The 24,206-nt window shown below is 35.8% G+C and overlaps 1 pseudogene; it reads right to left on the reverse strand.

Annotated features, from left to right (window-relative positions):
- Nucleotides 1–1,517: 1,517 nt before the first annotated feature.
- LOC140877292 (vesicle-fusing ATPase-like) lies at nt 1,518–23,568 on the reverse strand (annotated as a pseudogene).
- Between the last annotated feature and the right edge of the window lie 638 nt (nt 23,569–24,206).

A 24,206-nucleotide genomic window follows, 5' to 3' on the forward strand; every position in this document is an offset into this window, starting at 1 on the left:
CTAAGAACAAATAAACTGCTAACGTTTTAAATTTCAATAATTATAATTTATGAATTTATAAAAAATAATAAAATATATAATGCAAATACGTGTAAAATGCATTAATACTAATCCATACCAAATATTAATTGATTAATAAAGAATTCAAATACAAAAAAGAAAAAAAAATCGGTTCAGTTCGGTTAACCGCGGGATAAAACCGAACCGAACTGAACTAAACCGAAAACTGAAAATCCGAAACCAAACTGAATTAACGGTTCGGTTTTCGGTTCAAATCGTATTTTCAGTTTCGGTTCGGTTCGGGCGGTTATCCGAACCGTGAACACCCTTAGTTGGGATATTGAGCATGGTTCTTTAATCATGATGTATTTTTCCTTTTTTGGGGATCAATTTATCATTGATAAGACGATTTGTGTGTTCCATTATAGTGCATTAAGCATGAAAAACTCGGTCGGAAGTTCTTTCAGAGTCTGTTCACACGAATTAACGAAACTAAATAAACAATTAAAACAGAAAAACAATAGTATAAATACGAATGCAAATAAATACAATGACATACAAAATGAAATACAATATCAGATTGAATAATATAAAAACTGCAAAATATATATATATTTTTAAAATGAAATAATAATATATTTTAAAGAAACAAACATTGATTTGAGATACATAATTATTAATAGCTTTCTCACATGCGCGTTGCGTGATTATATATATGTGTGTGAGATTATTTTATGCTACACCTGAAGTACTTCTTCCCCATGATGTGGTCAAATATTAGTCATTGAAGCATCCACACATATGTCAATTTTCATAAAAAATACAAGGGATCCACATGATCTAATGGTGTTGAATTAGGGGGTGAAACACTTCCGATGTAGCATAGACTAACCATATGTGTGTGTATGTGTGTAATTTTTTATTATACTTTTTTTTACCATATATAATTAATGTAATTTGAATGAAATGAAAAAATTAACATAGATATTTATAATTATGTTAAGTATTAAATAAGTTATTTTATTTGATTGGTTGATTGAAAAATCCGAGAAACGAAGAGGTTGACCAGGAAAAATTTTAGCAAAATAAAAATTGCAAATTTCACCAAACACGTCACTGAGAGGTTTAGCTTTAAGGTAAATTGAGACAGAGTGCGGTGATATGAAAATGTTGGTAGAGATGACATTTATCAATCCAATGTCAGCACCGTGGGATGCTTCAAGATTGTAAAGACCGAAGAAAAAACCACGAAGAATAGTATATAAACTCAATCCAATGGAATGCATACAGAATTGAACATGGTACGGAATTCACATTAAAAACACAAAAATGGTGTCAACTCAAATGGCATCATAAAATCTTTTAACTAAACCACGCTCGAGAAAAAAATGAAAAAAAAAATCGATTTCTATATGAAGTAGAAAGTCTGATGCATAACGAAACAAAAAAGAAATCGCAGCATCAGTGCAGATAATAGTCGAAGCAGCGTGGTGCGGCTTTACCAATACCGTAAGCAATCATAGACGTAAGCAATCATAAAAATATGAAAGGTTGATTTTTTCTTTCCCAAAATAAATGATTTCACCATCTCCACCATCTTCACCCTGAGCAGCCATTTCGACGACTGCAAAGAGCTTCTTGATGGGCATCTACATAAAAAAAATCAAATCAATTATATATGTTTAAAGTTTTTCTTCTCCGATCTGGAGTCTTTCTCAACATATATCATAAAATTTAGACCAGCGTAAGTGTGTTACAACTATCTTCTCCCACGATGAAATCCGTTAGAAAATGGTGGCAGTTATTAACATGAGCTAAAGATTATTCTATGAAACATTTATGGACTCCCAATCCGTTCAATCTATAGAGAATAAAGTCTAGTCTACGTCCACAGGGGTATAGGCAAGTTGGTAAGGCCTAAGGTGACGTGGAAAAAAATTTTCCAGCATTGCGGGTTCGATCCTCGTGTGGAACATATTTTTTATTGGAATATTATGGGGTATGCTCTGGGGGTTGGCCATGTTGTTCCCTCCCTCAGGTCCCTGCCACTCGTATGCACATCCCTCGATTTAACCTTGCATGAGCCAATGGGCCTCTGACTCATGTGGAATGGGTCCCTTTCGGGGTCAACCCTTTTAGAATAAAGTCTAGTCTACTAAGAAGGGATATTTTGGAATGATAAAATATTTATCCTAAGTGTTTCATACAAAATGTAGCAGTAAATACATGGGTAAATACTTACCTCATTAAATGCATCTGCAGCATAATCAAGATCATCACTGGAGAAAACGTTAAGTTGTTGCAATACCTGAAGTAAAAGATTAATTCAAACAACGTAAAAAATTAAAAACGTTAAGTTGTTGCAACACCTGAAGTAAAAGATTAATACAAACACCGTAAAAGATTAATACACAGTTCTCATGCTTGATGTAAGGCCTGTAAACTAACCTATAATCAATAAAACACTTGCGAACAAAGTGTTGAATTAAATGTCAAGAGTTTCCCAAGTCTCCAAATCAAATTTTAGAAAAAATAACATAAAAAAACTGAGAGGAAGAGGCTCATAAATACTTTTTTGGCATCTTCTGTCTTCAGAGTTGGAAGATTGTAGGTGAAAGAAAATGCTTCTTTAATTCCAATTGATTCCAATAGCATGACTTCACTTGTGGTCCCAATGACAAGGATTTTTTTCCCCTGAGAAATCAAGCAATAGGATAAAATTATGTCTAAAACAAAAGAATAAGTAGAGTTCCAGTAACACTCCATTTTATGTAACAGTTAAGATAAAAGCCCAAATTAACCAAAATTTCCAGGAGGAACAAAGAGTTTAATGCCAAAAAATACTATAGAAGAACGGGTTGATTTGGAAAATATAAATGGATGCGATTTTGAACAAAATTTAATACATACCGTTCTACATTCGAAGTGTTGTAGCTCTACAAGTTGCTGAGATTTTGAAAAGTTTCTATAATTGTCACTTTTACTAGGGTGTCAGAAAATTTAGTCAAACCCAATACAACATTGTATAAGCTTAACTAGATTATCAAGAAAACAGTTGAGAATCTTTATTCGAGCTCAGTGTCACAACTAACGGCAGAATTAAACAATCTTGGACAAATTTGAATTGGTGTGGAAACGAGTTAAACCTCGAATACCTTGACATTTCTGTTACGCCTTAAACGCATACAAATCTCGTGTTATGAGATTAATGTTTTTAATGCACAAATTTAAATTGTTTATTTAATATTGTACTTTTATTTCCCCTATTTAACCAAGTTTTGTGATTATCAAAAAGGGGGAGATTGTTACGCCTTAAACGCATACAAATCTCGTGTTATGAGATTAATGTTTTTAATGCATTAACAAATCTCATATTATTATGTTTTGATGATTACAAAACTCGGTTAATTGTTACTAACCATTTAAAGTGAGACTTTGCAGATTAGATCATATTAACAATCAAATTCTTGGAAGTTACTTTGAAGTTGTAAAAGAAATGGACAAGGACAAGCCAATATTATAAAGCAGAAACTTGCAAAATTCACCGGGCACTTTCCATTCATCCAAATCAGATCTCCAACAGTGACAATCAAGATCAGGATGTTTTCAAGCTTCTCTCCAAATTTCATAGCAATCCAACGGCTGGATATGGAGATATGATTTTTTTAACAAAGCTGCACAGTACTTACTTCTGCAAGGAATGAACTATGAAGACTCAACTTCAGAAAATACCTGGGAATGCTTCGGTTATTAAAATCCGATCTCCACCGATCACATGGATTTTCATGATGTTTTAAAGTCTTTATCCAAATTTCAAATCAATCCAACGGCTGGATATGGAGTTATGATTTTTGCAAATATGTTGAACAGTATCTATTTCTGCAAGGAGCTAACTGCTGAAGTATCGGATTCAGAAGACTACTGGAATCGATGGATGCATCCAAATCCAATCTCCACCAATCACTATCAATATCGGGATGTTACAAAGATTGTGTGTTAATTGCAGGCCAATCCAACGGATGGAGTGTGAGATTCGAATTTTTGAAAAGTAATGCTCAGAACAAAAGCGAGAACGTGATTTTTCGACTTCCGAGATTTACTGGACGTGTTGGATTCCTTCAAATTCAATCTTCACCGTTCACATTAAAGATTGAGATGTTTTCAAGCGACTGTCCAAATTGGATCTCAATCCAACGGTTAGATTGAGAGATATAATTTTTCTACAAAATCTGCTCAGTGCTGGAAAAAGAAGGCAGCGGCGCCTACACTTTGTCTCTACTCCTTGGCTTCCCAATAAACGCTCCAAGCACACAAATTCAAATTCAAATCTTTGCCAACTATAAATAGAGGCTTGCCAAGACCATTTAGAGACATCCCAACTCATTTCTTCTCTCATTTGCAAGCAATATTCTCTCTACCAAAGTGCTCAATCAATATTTGAGAGTTATTTGTGAAAATAGTTTGTGAGTTGGTTGTGCTATTGTTGTAAACACTTAGTATGAAGCCAAGTGTATTGTGCTATTGTTGTAAACACTTGAGTGTGAAGCCAAGTGTTTTTGTTGAGACTATCCTTGGAGCCATTAAGGCCAAGTGTTCGAGTTGTATCGGCGCGGTGATCGTGTTGAGTTGTAAAGGCTATCCTTGGAGCCATCAAGGCCAAGTGTTCGAGTGCTAGTGGATCCTTGGTTAATCGTACTTAACCAAGAAGGGGAGACGTAGACGATTTATCGTCAAACTTCCATAAACAATTCCTATCTCTCTTTTACTGCTTTATTTACTTTACGCATTTATTTACCGCTTTATATTTGATTGTTTTACTAGTCTTCCGCTTGCGTTTAGTATAATCGCTTTAAATTGCTAAAGTTGCCAAAGAACCTAATCCCCCCCCCCCCCCCCCATTAGGTTCTAACAATTTCTCATACTGTTTTATCATATTGTCGCTTATAGTACCAAGCTTTAGCCAAGAGCAGAGACGAGTTGTGAACATGACCAACTCAGCTCCAAGTAGAGCTGTTTTCAGGCTTGTGCCAAATAAGCTCTTTAGTGGACCTTTAAGCCAAGATCTTCCAAACATAAAAGATCTAAATTTAAAAAAGCTAGTTTTTCACTAAGTTTAACATTCTATTAACATGAACAAATTACAAAATACATTTCTTAAAAATTTTACAAAATATATATAACTTAAATATTTTCAAAGATTAATCTAGTCGAGCTCTAGCCCGAACAAACTCGATTTTTTAAGGGTCAAAGAACTATATATGACGATTGATACCTCAATTTAAACTTGACTACTACGTCAAAAACTCAACGAGATCAACCCTCCGAACTTGACTGCTAAGTCAAAAACTCAACGAGATCTAGCCTCCGAAAATTTTTAACGGCTAGATTTTAGCTCATCCATTTGAAGAACTATATATGACGATTGATACGATCGATATATCGATTAAAACTCAACTTTAATTAAAAAACTCAACGAGATCCAGCCTCGGAAAATTTTTAACGGCTAGATTTAAGCTCATCTGGTTTGCAATCCACTAAAGAATAAAGATGCCTGATAACCATCACAACATTCTCACGCATGTCAATTCGCTAAGATCAATTGGATGAACCTCATTCATTGCTTATGCAAACATCAGGAAAATACCTTTGGTGGAAGATGCATTAGGAGTCCTAGCAATGTCTGAGATATTAGATTTGAAAAACGGGGCCCAATTGGAATATATTCCAAAAGCCTAGAAAAACAAATATATATTAGATGAATTCATGGATAATGCTATAAATTAACCAATAGCATTCATCTCCAAATCAGCAGCGCTACCTTTCAATATCATCAAGGATAATTAAGCTTAATGGTGACTTGTAAGCATCTTCAAAAACCTAAAAAAAAAAAAAAATAGAAAAGATACTCCTCAAGCTTCTGCACAGTAAAAGAGCCAAAGTGCTTCTGCACAGTTAGGCTAAGGCATCGGACCTTAACAATCTGAGCACATTTTGCTGGTTCACTGAGTCCAATCATCTTTCCAACAGATATCTAACAATTTACAGAGATAGATGGTGAAAAATGCTTAATGAGAGGAGTAGAGAATTAAAAATACGGTCCACATGCAAAGTAAATCACTTAAAATTTTGACATAGGGGAAATCACTTTCAATTCCAATTGTTGTTGCCATTGCAGTTTTACCACTGCCCAAAACGAGGGAGATTTATGTTGGAAAACTGTGTTCAGATCAATTAGAATTGATACCCGGTGCAGCGGAAGTTTAAAATTTTATTTTATTAATATGGAACGATTCCATATCTGGGTATCAAAACTTTACGATTAAATTGTGTAAGTAAAACAAATAATCACTATTAAATATTTTACCTTAAAATCTCGAAGCGAGATTATGGACACCAACAGAATTTAATCTGCTCTTATTGTATATCCCCGGAACTGATGAACGAACGTTTCTTCAATCAGGTCCACGAATAGAAAACAAAACCCTCTGATTGACTGCACTAGAAATCAATCAGAAGTTTGCGTAGAGAATAAACAGATATGATCTGTTAATTCAGATTGTAATTTTTCACAAAAACACAACCCGAATTTTCTCCAAAAGGGACAGAGGATTTCGAAAATCCCCTTGAATAATATAGGCTGAAATTCGAAAATTGCAAGACTGAAAATCACACCAAATTTTCGAACACTGCAGTCCTATTTATAGATAATTTCTAGACTGGATTAAGTTATAATTATATCAGGACTCTAACTCTTTAAAGCCCACAATCCATAACTTAAGCCCAACAAGCCAAGCTTGTTGTTATAGAAATTAATATAAAATTCATCGTGACTCCGATTGATAAACTGATTTCATCAATGTGCACAGAAACCATTTCTGCATATTTTAGAGTCAAGATAATTTTTCTGAATCCGAATTCAGTGATTTCCAAAAATGTCCATCCCTATGTCATTTTAGGAAATTCCACTCCCTTTAGTTAAGAAGTCTAACTTCTCTTTCATTAAATTTAACTCTTTAAATTTAACTATATCTACGGGGTTTTAGTAATCCATTACTTGTGTAACCCTCAATGGTTCAGGAATACAGCTAGCCGTGGGCTCACAACTCCTTGTGACTCGGAACAACAATTTCCGACATATCCATCGAATCATGGTAAGAGCGTCTAGCAACATCGCCCCATGATTCCCTAAGTATTACTGATAGTGCCTGCAAGAACCAGTAGATTTTGGTTAGCGTACAGTACGGTCCCTTCATCCAAATATCCCGATCGAATCAACAACCATTGGTATATCGAGAGTCGTTCGAGATTCGATAACTATGCATAACATCTTGGAGATCTATTAGTGACATCGCATGTGTTACTAGGATAACCCATTAACCTAAAACACATCATGTACTCTGGCCAGAGATTCGTCACACTAATATCTCCTCAGATCGCATAGGATATCCACACTCGCAAGTATGTGGTGAATTTTTGACAACAAAGCATCGACTCCTATATGTGTCGTAACTGTACCCAATCCCGACACCTGATGACCCCAATATAGTCGGTAAACGAGTCAAAGTACAGTACTAGCATATAGAGTCTCAATGATGTTTCAAGTAATAAGGACTAATGGTGTACAACCAAAACCGCGGACTTTATTCACTCGATAAGTGATAACCACTTGAAAAGTCCGAATAGGGTAGTTCGATCATTCATCATATGAATATCCATTTGCATGCTTTGAACATCTCTATGTTCCATAACAATGAAACGTGGTACTCGGCATCGCAAATGCTAATCTCAATCTCGAGCGATCCTTATCCTTATTTGCGGACGGCTCAATTGACTAGGAACAGTTTAGAATATACAGTGACTATAAGATGTGTTTCATGATAGCCATCCCCATGTGCTACCACATCTTACATACACTATAGTATATTCAAGGTCTTTACCAAAACAACAATAGTATATCATAATATAACAATATGAAGAAAGATAAAGTCAATGCCATTATAAAAGTGTAAATTATATTAAACAAAAGATTGTTTTACATAGAGTCATAAAAGCCCTTAGCCACAAGTTGGCTAACCGGGCACCCACTCTTTCAATCTCCCACTTGCCCTAAAGCCAACTAGTCATACTACATAATCTCATTGCTTCGCGATGTTTGTCAAACAATGGTCCTGGCAAGGGCTTAGTAAGCGGATCAGCGATATTGTCTGTAGAGGCCACTCTCTCGACACTGATGTCTCCTCTTTCCACGATCTCCCGGATGATGTGGTATTTTCTCAGTACGTGTTTGGACTTCTGATGAGACCTTGGTTCCTTTGCCTAAGCAACGGTACCCGTGTTGTCAGAGTACAACGGGACTGGACCAACAGCTTCAGGAATTACACCCAACTCTTGGATGAATTTACTTATCCAAACCGCCTCTTTAGCAGCAGCTGATGCTGCAATGTATTCTGCCTCAGTGGTGGAATCCGCTGTGGTGTCCTCCTTGGAACTCTTCCAAGAGACAACACCGCCATTGAGCACGAATACAAATCCAGAGGTTGATTTCGAGTCATCCACGTCACATTGGAAGCTAGAGTCGGTATAGCCTTCCAACTTCAATTCTCTCCCTCCATAAACCATGAACAAATTCTTAGTCCTTCGCAAGTACTTAAGAATATCCTTCACGGCTTTCCAATGCATTTGACCGGGATTGGCTTGGTATCTGCTCGTGACGCTCAGAGCATAGGCCACATCCGGTCTGGTAGATATCATCCCATACATGATACTACATATGGCTGACGCATATGGCACGTGTGTCATCTTCTCTATCTCTTCGTCAGTCTTGGGACACATAGACTTGGATAGAGAAACTCCATGACACATAGGTAGATGTCCTCTCTTGGACTCATCCATAGAAAACCTTTTCAATATGGTGTCGATGTAGGTTGATTGAGTGAGTCCTATCATTCTTTTAGATCTATCTCTATAGATCTGAATTCCTAGAATATAGGATGCCTCACCTAAATCCTTCATCGAGAATCTACCTGATAACCATATCTTTGTTGACTGCAACATCCCTACATCATTCCCCATGAGTAGGATGTCATCAAAATAAAGTACTAAGAATGTTACCGCATTCTTAACTTCTTTCTTGTACACGCATGGTTCCTCCGGGTTCTTGATAAAACCAAAATCCTTTATCGTTTCATCAAATTTCTGGTTCCAACTTCTTGATGCTTGTTTGAGACCATAGATTGATCTCTGAAGCTTGCATACCTTATGCTCGCTTCCCATGGATGTGTATCCCTCAGGCTGTTTCATATAGATCTCTTCCTTAATGTTTCCATAAATGCAGTCTTTACATCCATTTGCCATATCTCATAGTCATACCATGCTGCTATGGCAATAAGGATTCTTATGGACTTGAACATTGCGACTGGTGAAAAGGTTTCATCATAGTCAACTCCTTGTCTTTGAGTATAACCTTTTGCCACCAATCATGCCTTGTAGGTCAATACCTTTCCATCAGGCCCAAGCTTTCTCTTGTAGATCCATTTGCACCCAATTGGAACAATTCCATCGGGAGGATCTACTAAAGACCAAACTTGGTTAGAATGCATCGAGTCTATTTCCGATTGCATAGCTTTAAGCCATAAAATCAAATCCGCATCAGAAATTGCTTCCTTGAAGTTTCTTGGATCACATCCAATGTCGGGTTCACTTTGATCCCCTTCAAGAAGAAGACCATATCTAATAGGAGGCCTAGAAGTCCTCTCGGATCTCCTAGTAATAGGCGTGTCTTGTGATGATTCTTGAGGTGTAGGATCACTATTTTGTATCTCGGGTTCTTCTTGAATTTCTTCGAGTTCCATCATCTTACCTTTCTTATCCAATAAGAACTCCTTCTCCAAGAAGGTGGCATTCCTTGAAACAAACACTTTTGTTTCAGCAGGATGATAGAAATAATATCCGATTGAATTCTTCGGATACCCTACAAAATAACATAAAGTAGATCGACTATCCAACTTATCTCCCACTGTCTGCTTCACGTAAGCAGGACATCCCCAAATCCTCAAGTACGAATACTTAGGAGCTTTGCCATTCCATAACTCGTATGGTGTTTTATTTACTGCTTTAGTGTGGACGTTGTTTAACAACAATACCGCCGTTTCAAGCGCGTAGCCCCAAAACGAAGGTGGGAGCTCAGTGAAGCTCATCATGGATCGAACCATGTCCAACAAAGTTCGATTGCGACGCTCCGAAACACCATTAAGCTGAGGTGTCATAGGAAGAGTCCACTGAGAGAGAATCCCATTCTCTTTTAGATAGTCCAAAAACTCGGTACTTAAGTATTCTCCACCTCGATCCGATCGAAGTGCCTTAATACTTTTACCTAGTTTGTTTTCTACTTCAGCCTTGAATTCTTTGAACTTTTCAAATGCTTCAGACTTATATTTCATTAAATATAAATACCCATACCTAGAATGATCATCAGTAAAGGTAATGAAGTAGGTGTTGCCACATTTAGTACCAATCCTAAATGGACCGCAAAAATCTGTATGGATCAAATCCAACAGATTTTGACTACGCTCAGGTTTCCCTTTGAAAGGAGATTTAGTAATTTTTCCCTTTAGGCAGGACTCACAAGTAGGTAGAGAGTTAATATCAGACATATCAAACATGCCCTCTCCCACTAGCTTGTTCATCCTCCTTGAGGAAATATGACCTAGCCTAGCATGCCAAAGGTTTGCCGGGTTTTGACTAACGTCCTTCCTTTTAATTGTTGTTACCGGTTTATCAACATAATTAATTGGAACGTCTTTTAATTTTAAGCTATATAGATCGTTTTCAAGTTGTCCATTTCCAATCAAACATTCATTCTTGTAAATATTTCAAATCTCATTTACAAAATTGCAAGAAAAACCATCTCTATCAAGCATAGAAATAGATATAATGTTTTTGACCAAATCCGGAACATATAAAACATCTCTCAAAAATAACTTAAAATTGTTCTGCAAAACTAAATAAATGTCTCCTATAGCTTTGGCTTCGACTCTAGAACCATTCCCGAGCCTTAGCTGGGTCTCACCCATCCTTAGCTTACGACTTCTTGTCATCACCTGCAAATCATTGCAAATGTGAGATCCACATCCGGTATCCAATACCCAAGAAGAAGTATTAAGCGAAACATTTATTTTAATGTAAAACATACCCTTTGCAGTTCGCAATTGTTCGAGGTATTCCTTGCAATTACGTTTCCAATGACCGGGTTTCTTGCAGTAATGACAAACGTTTTCATCTTTTATTTCAATTGAAGCCTTGGCCTTTCCCTTCTTATTTGGTACAATCTTCTTGGGCGGCGCAGAACGTTTCTTACCCTTTCCACTTGGTCCTTTCTTAGAGTTAGAAGAGGAGCCAACCAAGAGTACCGGTTTATCCTTCTTTAGTGTGGCTTCATATGTGACAAGCATATTGACCATCTCTTCAAGGGTGGCCTCTATCTTGTTCATATTGAAGTTCATCACAAAACCGTCAAACGATGAAGGAAGTGATAGAAGCAACAAGTCCGCGCTAAGTTCATGCTCCAAAGTCAAGTCGAGTGTTACCAACTTTTCAATGAGCCCAATCATGCGCACCCCATGCTCACGGACCGAAGTCCCATCTCGCATGCGGCTCGTCATGAGCTTTCTGACGGTGGCATACCTCTCCGATCTTGACTGAGCTTCAAAGAGTTCCTTGAGGTTCTTGTGAATGTCAGCAGCATTCACGGTATCCTCGAATCTCCTTTGAAGCTCATCAGACATCGAAGCCTGCATGTAGCATTTGGCCTTGATATCATGGTCCCACCATAAATCAAGTTTGGCCAACTCTTCCGGACTTGTATTAGCCGGGGCTTCCTTCGGAGGCGGCTTCTCTAACACGTAGAAAGCTTTTTCCGAAGTAAGAATAATTTTCAACTTACGGAACCATTCCGTATAGTTTGCGCCAGTCAATTTGTTTTGTTCGAGAATTGAAAACAGTGGATTGCGAGAAGTCATTGTAATAGTATACTGAAAAGGAAACAGACAATAATCAATGATTTGTTTAATTAATTTACTAAGACATAAAATATGGCGAATTTTATTTTATGAATTACACTCCCACTATTTTGACGATTTCACTACCCTCTAGTGAAAACGAGAAACATTTTCTTTAGTGGGAACATGGAGTCCAATTGACAAACTATGGTCCCGAATAATATCAGCCAATCATAATTAGCAAAAGGTAGAGCCCAATTGCTTCCAAAGCAACCTCCATGTTTTTACCTCATGTCCAATAAGGGCCCAATAATATGACGTCGTTTATTGTGACATGTCAAGATGACCCATCAATATTAAGTTGTGATGGACGGTCGCCATGTGGATCGCCAATAATATGAGCCAATCCCATTGGAGTTCCACCCAACTTACAACATGTGTCGATCCAATGTACAGCTTTTTGACGAACGGGCCCCCCAATAATATGAGCCGGACCGTATCCGCGGGTAGCATCACATACATTGATCGTTGATGGAAGGTAGGAATATTTAAACAATATTTAAAATTCCTTTTGTTTATCTTGATATCAATTTTAAATCATATTTAAAATGAGGGATTTTATTTTGAAAATTTGTCTCATCATGCAATTTATGTATGCTTGCGGGATTCATACAATTTTGTCTAAACATGCATACATCAATAATATCATATATTATTTAAGGATGATCGATCCCATTAACTAATCGACCCGTGGTTGTCAATCACGAGTCTAAGTCCAATCCTAGGTGATATGTAAGTATGCAATGCAATCATATTACATTGTGCTTCCAATTTATATTTCTTCGGTCTTCATTGTCTGCTGGGCCCACCATTTTTTCAAATCTTTGTCTCCCACTAAGTCTAATAAATTTACAATAAATTTCGATGACAAATATGAGATACATTTTAGGGGTGGGAACGGGCCATAAACCAGGCCCACTTTTATTACATATGACAATCATATTGGGCTATAAACCAAGCCCATTAATAAACACCAACAACAATAAGACAAATGTAAATCACCTAACATACACCTAAAACATTGGTCATGGCAATCGATCATCCTTTTATCCAATAATTAATTCAATAATTAAAATAATTGGATAAACATGCAATGACATCATAATTAAAAGATAAAATCATATTTTATCTTATCCATCCATAAGATCATATCTTATCATCAATTGTACCAAAATAATTAATTTTATAAAGTCTAATTTAAAGGATAAAATTTATTAATTTTCCAAAAATTCAAATTTATCCAAAAATCAATTTTAAAAATTTCAAACTCGAACAATTCGATCCGATGCCTCGTGATCTAATCAAAAACAATTTTCGATCGGATCAAACACTAGAATTTCAAAAATTCAAAATTTTTTCAAAAATTAAAATTTTAATTTTCCGGGCTGCCCGGGACAATCCCGGGCAGCCCGTGCCCCGACCGAGGCTCGGGCCGTGCACTGCCCTGGGCAGCGACAATCGCTGCCCGTGTTTTGCCCGTCAAAAATTTAATTTTAAAAAATTTGTTTTGTTTCAAAAACCGAGGCTTAAAAATTTTGTACAATCGATTAATTAAATCGTTTGATCTGAGCAACCTGGCTCTGATACCACTGTTGGAAAACTGTGTTCAGATCAATTAGAATTGATACCCGGTGCAGCGGAAGTTTAAAAAATTTATTTTATTAATATGGAACGATTCCATATCTGGGTATCAAAACTTTCACGATTAAATTTGTGTAAGTAAAATAAATAATCACAATTAAATATTTTACCTTAAAATCTCGAAGCGAGATTATGGACACCAACAGAATTTAATCTGCTCTTGTTGTATATCCCCGGAATTGATGAACGAACGTTTCTTCAATCAGGTCCACGAATAGAAAACAAAACCCTCTGATTGACTGCACTAGAAATCAATCAGAAGTTTGCGTAGAGAATAAACAGATATGATCTGTTAATTCAGATTGTAATTTTTCATAAAAATCACAAGCCGAATTTTCTCCGAAAGGGACAGAAGATTTCGAAAATCCTCTTGAAATATTTTGTAGTGTTTTTCGAAAATTCTAATAATGAATTGCATGTAATTTTCGAACACTGCACATATATTTATAGATAATTTCTAGTTATAATTGTATCAGGACTCTAACTCCTTAAAGCCCATAATCCATAACTTAAGCCCAACAAGCAAAGCCTGTTGTTGTAGAAATTAATATAAAATTCATCGTGACTCCGATTGATAAACTGATTTCACCAATGTACACAGAAACCATTTCTGCATCTTTTAGAGTCAAGATAATTTTTCTGAATCTGAATTCAGTGATTTCCAAAAATGCCCATCCCTATGTCATTTTAGGAAATCCCACTCCCTTTAGTTAAGAAGTCCAACTTCTCTTAAATTTAACTCTTTAAATTTAACTATCTCTACGGGGTTTTAGTAATCCATTACTTGTGTAACCCTCAATGGTTCAGGAATACAGCTAGCCGTGGGCTCACAACTCCTTGTGACTCGGAACAACAATTTCCGACTTACCCATCGAATCATGGTAAGAGCGCCTAGCAACATCGCCCCATGATTCCCTAGGTATTACTGATAGTGCCTGCAAGAACCAGTAGATTTTGGTTAGCGTACAGTACGGTCCCTTCATCCATATATCCCGATCGAATCAACAACCATTGGTATATCGAGAGTCGTTCGAGATTCGATAACTATGCATAACATCTTGGAGATCTATTAGTGACATCGCATGTGTTACTAGGATAACTCATTAACCTAAAACACATCATGTACTCTGGCCAGAGATTCGTCACACTAATATCTCCTCAGATCGCATAGGATATCCACACTCGCAAGTATGTGGTGAATTCTTGACAACAAAGCATCAACTTCTATATGTGTCGTAACTGTACCCAATCCCGACACCTGATGACCCCAATAGAGTCGGTAAACGAGTCAAAGTACAGCACTAGCATATAGAGTCTCAATGATGTTTCAAGTAATAAGGACTAATGGTGTACAACCAAAACCGCGGACTTTATCCACTCGATAAGTGATAACCACTTGGAAAGTCCGAATAGGGTAGTTCGATCATTCATCATATGAATATCCATTTGCATGCTTTGAACATCTCTATGTTTCATACCAATGAAACGTGGTACTCGGCATCGCAAATGCTAGTCTCAATCTCGAGCGATCCTTATCCTTATTTGCAGACGGCTCAATTGACTAGGAACAGTTTAGAATATACAGTGACTATAAGATGTGTTTCATGATAGTCATCCCCATGTGCTACCACATCTTACATACACTATAGTATATTCAAGGTTTTTATCAAAACAACAATAGTATATCATAATATAACAATATGAAGAAAGATAAAGTCAATGCCATTATAAAAGTGTAAATTATATTAAACAAAAGATTATTTTACATAGAGTCATAAAAGCCCTTAGCCACAAGTTGGCTAACCGGGCACCCACTCTTTCATTCACGGCATCCTCAAATCGCCTCTGGAGTTCATCAGACATTGAAGCTTGCATATAGCATTTAGCCTTGATATCATGGTCCCACCATTGATCAAGTTTTGCCAATTCTTCCGGACTTATATTAGCCGGTGCTTCCTTTGGAGGATTATTTTCTAACACGTAGAAAATTTTCTCCGAGTTTAGAATAATTTTCAACTTACGGAACCATTCCGTATAGTTTGCGCCAATCAATTTGTTTTGTCCGAGAATTGAAAACAGTGGATTGCGTGGATTCATCGTAATATAATACTGAAGAGGAAACAGACAATAATCAGTGATTTGTTTAATTAATTTACTAAGACATAAAATATGGAAAATTTTATTTTATGAATTACACCCACTATTTTAACGATTTCACTACCCTTTAGTGAAAACGGGAAACTGTTTTTCTTAGTGATAACATGGAGTCCAATTGACAAATCATGATCCCGAATAATATCAGCCAACCATAATTTTCAAAAGGTAGAGCCCAATTACTTCCAAAGTAACCCCCATGTTTTTACCTCATGTCCAATAAGGGCCCAATAATATGACGCCGTTTATTGTGACATGTCAAGATAACCCATCAATATTAAGTTGTGATGGACGGTCGCCATGTGGATCCCCAATAATATGAGCCAATCCTATGGGAGTTTCACCCAACTTACAACAAGTGTCGATCCAACGTACAACTTTCCGACGAACGGGCCCCCCCAATAATATGAGCCGGACCGTATCCGCGGGTAGCATCTAATACATTGATCGTTGATGGAAGGTATGAATATTTAAACAATATTTAAATTCCCTTTTTATTAATCTTGATATCAATTTTAAATCATATTTAAAATGAGGGATTTTTAATTTTGAAAATTTGTCTCATCATGCAATTTATGTATGCTTGCGGGATTCATACAATTTTGTCTAAACATGCATACATCAATAATATCATATATTATTTAAGGATGATCGATCCCATTAACTAATCGACCCGTGGTTGCCAATCACGAGTCTAAGTCCAATCCTAGGTGATATGTAAGTATGCAATGCAATCCTATTACATTGTGCTTCCAATTTACATTTATTCGGTCTTCATTGTCTGCTGGGCCCACCATTTCTTCAAATCTTTGTCTTCCACTAAGTCTAATAAATTTACAATAAATTTGTTGTGAAAAATACTCGCAAGCGTACGAGTGTCAAGTTTTAATATAGTGAATAATTCAGATATCGATCCCACAGGGAGTAAAATGAAAATCTTAGCGCTTGTAATTAAAATAGTCCAAACTTTATCTAGAAAATCAATAATCAAGAATTTTGCAATAAAATAAATAATCAATGAAATTTTGATAGCACGCACACAACTTTTAGATTAAAATCAATCAGAGAAAATGGTCTAGAGGTATAGATTTCACCTGGTTTCAACAACAGTCAATCCTAATTAATTAATCTTCATGAATTCCAGTCAATTAATAACCAAGAACACTTAAGTTTATTATTTCTCTCTCCCGAGCAACAAATAATGTTTATCAACTACAATTAAATTCCAATATCCCTATTAAAAATTTATCGCAATGATCTATCACAAAACAATGTTCTCTTTTAAAAATCTCTGTTAAAGTTATAAGCTCTCCCGAGTCAGATAAACAATTAACAGTGTAATTTCTAATGTCCTATTCAAAATCTCCTCTCCCGAGTGCCAGATTTCAAATAAATATAACAAATCAATTATTGATTAGATAATTGAAAAGACAATCAATTCTAGAAAAAATAATTAATCTAGAAGAAACTCAATCCAATAAAATCAAGAATTCATGAAAGTGTCTACACCAGGCTATATCAACCTCTAGACTAAAAAAATTAGTTCATAATAAAATTTTGAAAACAATAAATAATAAATCCAAACATATTCAGAAGTAACAAAATAAAAGATAAAAGAAACAAATCCATCGTCGACGCTGTGTCCGGACTATCAAACTCCGTCTTCGTTCTTCAAGTTAAGCTTCCAGAAATCCTTCAAGAAAAATCTCTCGTTCAATTCCTGTTCTTTGATCTCTTATGTGTATTGTGTGTGGCGGCTCTCCCTATTAAGACTCTAAAAATTCCTTTTATATCGCATCTCAAAAGCCCACTCAAAAGCCCACAAAATATAGAAGTTTCATTCCGATAAAATATTTCCAAGTTCAGAAATTGGCGACGCGCGGCCACTCCATAGCTCAGGCGGGCGCGTATAGCCTTCTGTTTCAATTCTCAAATCTCCCAAGGAACGCAGCGCGTTTGCTCTGAATGAAGCGCTAAAGATAAGCGCTATTTTTGGCCCAATTGTGAAAAGCCCATTAACCTCTCCTGACTCTGTACGTTGTTTCCTTTTCTTTTCTTCTTTCTTCTTTCTTCTCCTTTCTCTTCTAAACTTCTTATTTTTCTCCTCGAAATTCCATAATTCACAAAATCTCGATAATTTCCTACAATCACAAAAACAAAACAATACCCACATAAATCTGCTCGAAACAAATATTTAACAATTAAAATCATATATAAATTAAGTGTATAAAATACACTTATCAAAATTTCGATGACAAATATGGGATACATTTTAGGGGTGGGAACGGGCCATAAACCAGGCCCACTTTTATTACATATGACAATCATATTGGGCTATAAACCAAGCCCATTAATAAACACCAACAACAATAAGACAAATGTAAATCACCTAACATACACCTAAAACATTGGTCATGACAATCGATCATCCTTTATCCATTAATTAATTCAATAATTAAATAATTGGATAAACATGCAAAGGCATCATAATTTAAAAGATAAAATTATATTTTATCTTATCCATCCATAAGATCATATCTTATCATCAATTGTACCAAAATAATTAATTTTATAAAATTTAATTTAACGGATAAAATTTATAAATTCTCCAAAAATTCAAATTTATCCAAAAATCAATTTTAAAATTTTCGGACTCGAACAATTCGATCCGATGCCTCGTGAACCAATCAAAAACAATTTTCGATCGGATCAAAAACTAGAATTTCAAAAAATTAAAATTTTAATTAAAAATTAAAAAATAATTTTTCCGGGCTGCCCGGGACAATCCCGGGCAGCCCGTGCCCCAAAAAGGGCCCGGGCTGGGCAGCCCGTCGCTTCCCCGGGCAGCGACGATCGCTGCCCGATTTGCCCATTAAAATTTAATTTTAAATTTTCGTTTTGTTTCAAAAAACCGAGGCTTAAAAATTTTGTACAATCGATTAATTTAATCGTTTGATCTGAGCAACCTGGCTCTGATACCACTGTTGGAAAACTGTGTTCAGATCAATTAGAATTGATACCCGGTGCAGCGGAAGTTTAAAAATTTATTTTATTAATATGGAACGATTCCATATCTGGGTATCAAAACTTTACGATTAAATTGTGTAAGTAAAACAAATAATCACTATTAAATATTTTATCTTAAAATCTCGAAGCGAGATTATGGACACGAACAGAATTTAATCTGCTCTTGTTGTATATCCCCGGAACTGATGAACGAACGTTTCTTCAATCAGGTCCACGAATAGAAAACAAAACCCTCTGATTGACTGCACTAGAAATCAATCAGAAGTTTGCGTAGAGAATAAACAGATATGATCTGTTAATTCAGATTGTAATTTTTCACAAAAACACAACCCGAATTTTCTCCAAAAGGGACAGAGGATTTCGAAAATCCCCTTGAAGAATATAGGCTGAAATTCGAAAATTGCAAGACTGAAAATCACACCAAATTTTCGAACACTGCAGTCCTATTTATAGATAATTTCTAGACTGGATTAAGTTATAATTATATCAGGACTCTAACTCCTTAAAGCCCACAATCCATAACTTAAGCCCAACAAGCCAAGCCTGTTGTTATAGAAATTAATATAAAATTCAACGTGACTCCGATTGATAAACCGATTTCACCAATGTGCACAGAAACCATTTCTGCATCTTTTAGAGTCAAGATAATTTTTCTGAATCCGAATTCAGTGATTTCCAAAAATGCCCATCCCTATGTCATTTTAGGAAATCCCACTCCCTTTAGTTAAGAAGTCCAACTTCTCTTAAATTTAACTCTTTAAATTTAACTATCTCTACGGGGTTAGTAATCCATTACTTGTGTAACCCTCAATGGTTCAGGAATACAGCTAGCCGTGGGCTCACAACTCCTTGTGACTCGGAACAACAATTTTCGACTTGCCCATCGAATCATGGTAAGAGCGCCTAGCAACATCGCCCCATGATTCCCTAGGTATTACTGATAGTGCCTGCAAGAACCAGTAGATTTTGGTTAGCGTACAGTACGGTCCCTTCATCCATATATCCCGATCGAATCAACAACCATTGGTATATCGAGAGTCGTTCGAGATTCGATAACTATGCATAACATCTTGGAGATCTATTAGTGACATCGCATGTGTTACTAGGAACACCAAGTAACCTAAAACACATCATGTACTCTGGCCAGAGATTCGTCACACTAATATCTCCTCAGATCGCATAGGATATCCACACTCGCAAGTATGTGGTGAATCCTTGACAACAAAGCATCGACTCCTATATGTGTCGTAACTGTACCCAATCCCGACACCTGATGACCCCAATAGAGTCGGTAAATGAGTCAAAGTACAGTACTAGCATATAGAGTCTCAATGATGTTTCAAGTAATAAGGACTAATGGTGTACAACCAAAACCGCGGACTTTATCCACTCGATAAGTGATAACCACTTGGAAAGTCCGAATAGGGTAGTTCGATCATTCATCATATGAATATCCATTTGCATGCTTTGAACATCTCTATGTTCCATACCAATGAAACGTGGTACTCGGCATCGCAAATGCTAGTCTCAATCTCGAGCGATCCTTATCCTTATTTGCGGACGGCTCAATTGACTAGGAACAGTTTAGAATATACAGTGACTATAAGATATGTTTCATGATAGCCATCCCCATGTGCTACCACATCTTACATACACTATAGTATATTCAAGGTCTTTATCAAAACAACAATAGTATATCATAATATAACAATATGAAGAAAGATAAAGTCAATGTCATTATAAAAGTGTAAATTATATTAAACAAAAGATTGTTTTACATAGAGTCATAAAAGCCCTTAGCCACAAGTTGGCTAACCGGGCACCCACTCTTTCAATTTAGTGGAGTGATAATTTACTATAATTTTAATATCACACATTAAAACTTGATTACCTGCCACGGGGACCTTCAAGAAGGCAAGTAACAAGCGGACTTCGTCAACTATCTTTAATTTTTTTGCTAATAGCATAGTTTTTCGATAAATGTCATCATGACGCTCACCGCATTCCATTATGCCATTGAGTCTGCAAGATGCATAGTTAATTATTGAATTTCAGGAAGAAACACTTGTGATCATCCATGGTTGAATAAAGATAAAAGGTACCTAATTAGTGTGGATCAGAAACTGACAGTGTCACTGTGCGTGCTTTCTTTATGTAGGAGTAACTATTAGAATGTTGTACATGGTATACTTTTGTCTCAAAAATTATGGGAATAAACAATGGCCAATGTGACAAAGTAGGAAACTGCGCAAACAAGTGCTGGAAATTTTGTTGACAGAGAAGGAAAAGAAATAGTTCATAGATTTAAGGGGAAGGAGAGCAAATGAACAAATCTTTACCTACATCAATTAAAAACATATCCTACATCACATGCCACTCAAGCAGATTACATGCAGAAAAGAGACTCCGATCCTTTGCCTTTTCTAAACCGTGTTTGTAAAAGATTAATTACTTCTTTCCTTTTTCAAATTATCTATCCCCACTACAGAGTATCTTTAACAGTAGTGCTATACAATTACCATTAGGCATAAATTAAGACGATAAAACTACAGATGGCATGTTACTGGCAGACAATAGAAAAGGTTCACATGCCACCCATTTAAAACAGGGTCATGCACGGTCCTTCATTCCATAGCACAACCAAACTGTTGTATTAACTCTGCTTGGAGTTGCCAACCTAAAGCTTTCATGAAGATTAAAACTCATAAACTTGAAGTAAATATTAATCGATGTTCCACTAAACCTATGACGAACACATATTTGATCACATTTAACACCCCATGTTTGAGATCCTAATCAGTTCAAAGTACAGCTTCTCATAAAAATCTTTCTTTAGGTGAATATTCATACCTGCAGCATTCAAGATCATCAGTCGAAGCTCCAAACGCTGGAATGATTTCTTTAAGGGCGTTCGAAAAATCATCCATGGTGACTCTTATACTTTCTTCGTCCACTGGTTTGGTAAGATCATCCATGCTTAGTTGCTTATTCAGAGCATATGAAATTGCACTTCTTACAACACCTTCAAGCTCTGCTCCACTATAATTTTTCGTCCTAGCGGCTGCATACAAGAGGAGAAAAAATGATGCTAAAATTCTACATACCTGCGAAGTTATCTATTCCTTTCAAACATTCAAATCATGCATCAAGTGAAATAAAAATCTTCACAGCTTCTACTTTCTTTTGATGAAGCCCCCCAAAAAGAAAAACTCAACGCGTTGCCAATTGATTACAATGCATCAAAAACTTAGACAAAAAGTTGAAATCAATATCAAAGAACAGGTCAATCAAATGCATGAATGAATTAAACATCCAAATGCATGCCACATCTGACTGGTGCAGCACTGCACTGGAAGGGGTGTTTCAAACTAAACAATAAAACTCAACTTAATTTAGAGAAAATAATATGAAACTGAAAATATTATTAATGCTGAATGTAAAGTTTTGAATGCACATGCGATGTTTAAATAGACCATCAATTCTAGTCCTAAACCAGTGGGATACCAAGAGTACTAAGAATTATAAGTAAAGTACTAATGCTAATGCAATTAAAATACTAAGAGTTCAGTAAGCAACTTTACTTTCTTCTTGGCCTTTGTATCTCTCACAAATAATTTTAGAACAATATAGCAAAAACACCATTCCTTTGCAAGTTTCTTTCAGTCATAACATGTCTAGAAATACTTCATGCACACATACCTTTGGTTCTTTCCCATTCAAAACCTTTCCGATTTGTCGAGCCACTAAAGCCTTCCCAGTACCAGGAGGCCCATAGAGCAGCACTCCCTTGACGTGCTTGTGACCCAGTCTAAAAGAAAAGTGTCATTAATGGTTATATCCACCTAAACGGAATCTTCTAATGTCAGGATATAAGTGAAAAAATTATAAACAATGTCGAACACAAGCATACTTAGAATGCACTTGAGGAGGGAGAACCCTCGAGGCAAAAGCTCTTCTGAATATATCAGCAAACTCTGCACTCAAGCCACCTATACCTAATGATTGAAGATCGAACTCCTTATGCTTAAAGATGTTGCTGCTTGCAGCTTCACGCTGATTGACAATCTGCAATGCATAAGAAAATATGTTAACATCATACATCATTTGAAAGATATCACACACACACACACACACACACGCATATATAACCACATATTTGTCAAAAGCGAATTAAAAAGGAAACCTTTATCCCACTTGAATTTGGTGCTTCAAAGATAATGTATGTATCAGCTGATATAATTCCTCTTTCGATAGTACTATTAGACTTCTCTAGCCCCTCCACAGCAGCTTGATTGACAGTGAAAATATATCCAATGCCATGGTATTCAAATGTTACTCTTTGACCAGTTGTCATAATTTGCAAAAGAGGAGAATAGTTTTCCCTATTATTAACAAGGGAGAGCCATAACTTAAACCCTATTTGATTGCTACACCAACAGAGTAAGATCTAATTGCATATTTAAAGTATTTACATAAAATCAACAGTTCTCCCATTCCTCTCAAAAAGCAACAGTGAGGACAAAAACATCGCCGATCAAAGCAAAGGCAGATCCAGGCACCAGTAAATTGGGTAGATTGGAGGAAGAACAGTAGACGAGACGAGATTGGTGTAGGCGAGATCTTTCCCCGACGTGTTGGTCACAATCATCCTTCCTGCCATAATTAACTTTGCTTCAGAGATCAATTTCATGTCTATGTATATAAAAGCAGAAGCTCAAATATATGGAAACTTACCGCCAATATTCAATTACTGATAATAATAGTTTTTTTTTTCAAAATTTTAAATTGGATTGAATATTATGGTTATTTTTTAATTTCACTTTTTTTTTTATGTACAATTATCCAAAAATTATATAAATGATAATATATCTATTTTCGTCTTTCGGTTCAAGATTAGAATATATATATATATATCTATCTATATATAAAAACAAAAAAGTATGCTAAAAAAAAAACATTTTCCCGCCTAAAGCAGGTTACTAAGTACGGAAATATTGCATAAATTTTACATTTACATTGAAAAGATATTAAATGTAGATTAGCAAAAATTGTGCGGGATCCAGATGAGATAATAAAGATATTAAATGTAGATTAGCGGAAAATTGTGCGGGATCCAGATGAAATAATAAATAATCGATAAATTTTGCCTTTTATTAAAGTAAAAAAATTGTTGCTGAATAAAAAAATTACACAAAAATCAACATGATTTTCAGATCCATTTCACGTGGTAATTCAATAAATTCCAAGATAATACATTTTAAAAAAAATCTGAAAACTCATTTTAACATGATATTTTAAATTTTAAATTTTTAACAAACAAAAATCCAT

Source organism: Henckelia pumila, chromosome 2 (genome assembly GCF_033568475.1).
Source record: "Henckelia pumila isolate YLH828 chromosome 2, ASM3356847v2, whole genome shotgun sequence".
NCBI lineage: Eukaryota > Viridiplantae > Streptophyta > Magnoliopsida > Lamiales > Gesneriaceae > Henckelia > Henckelia pumila.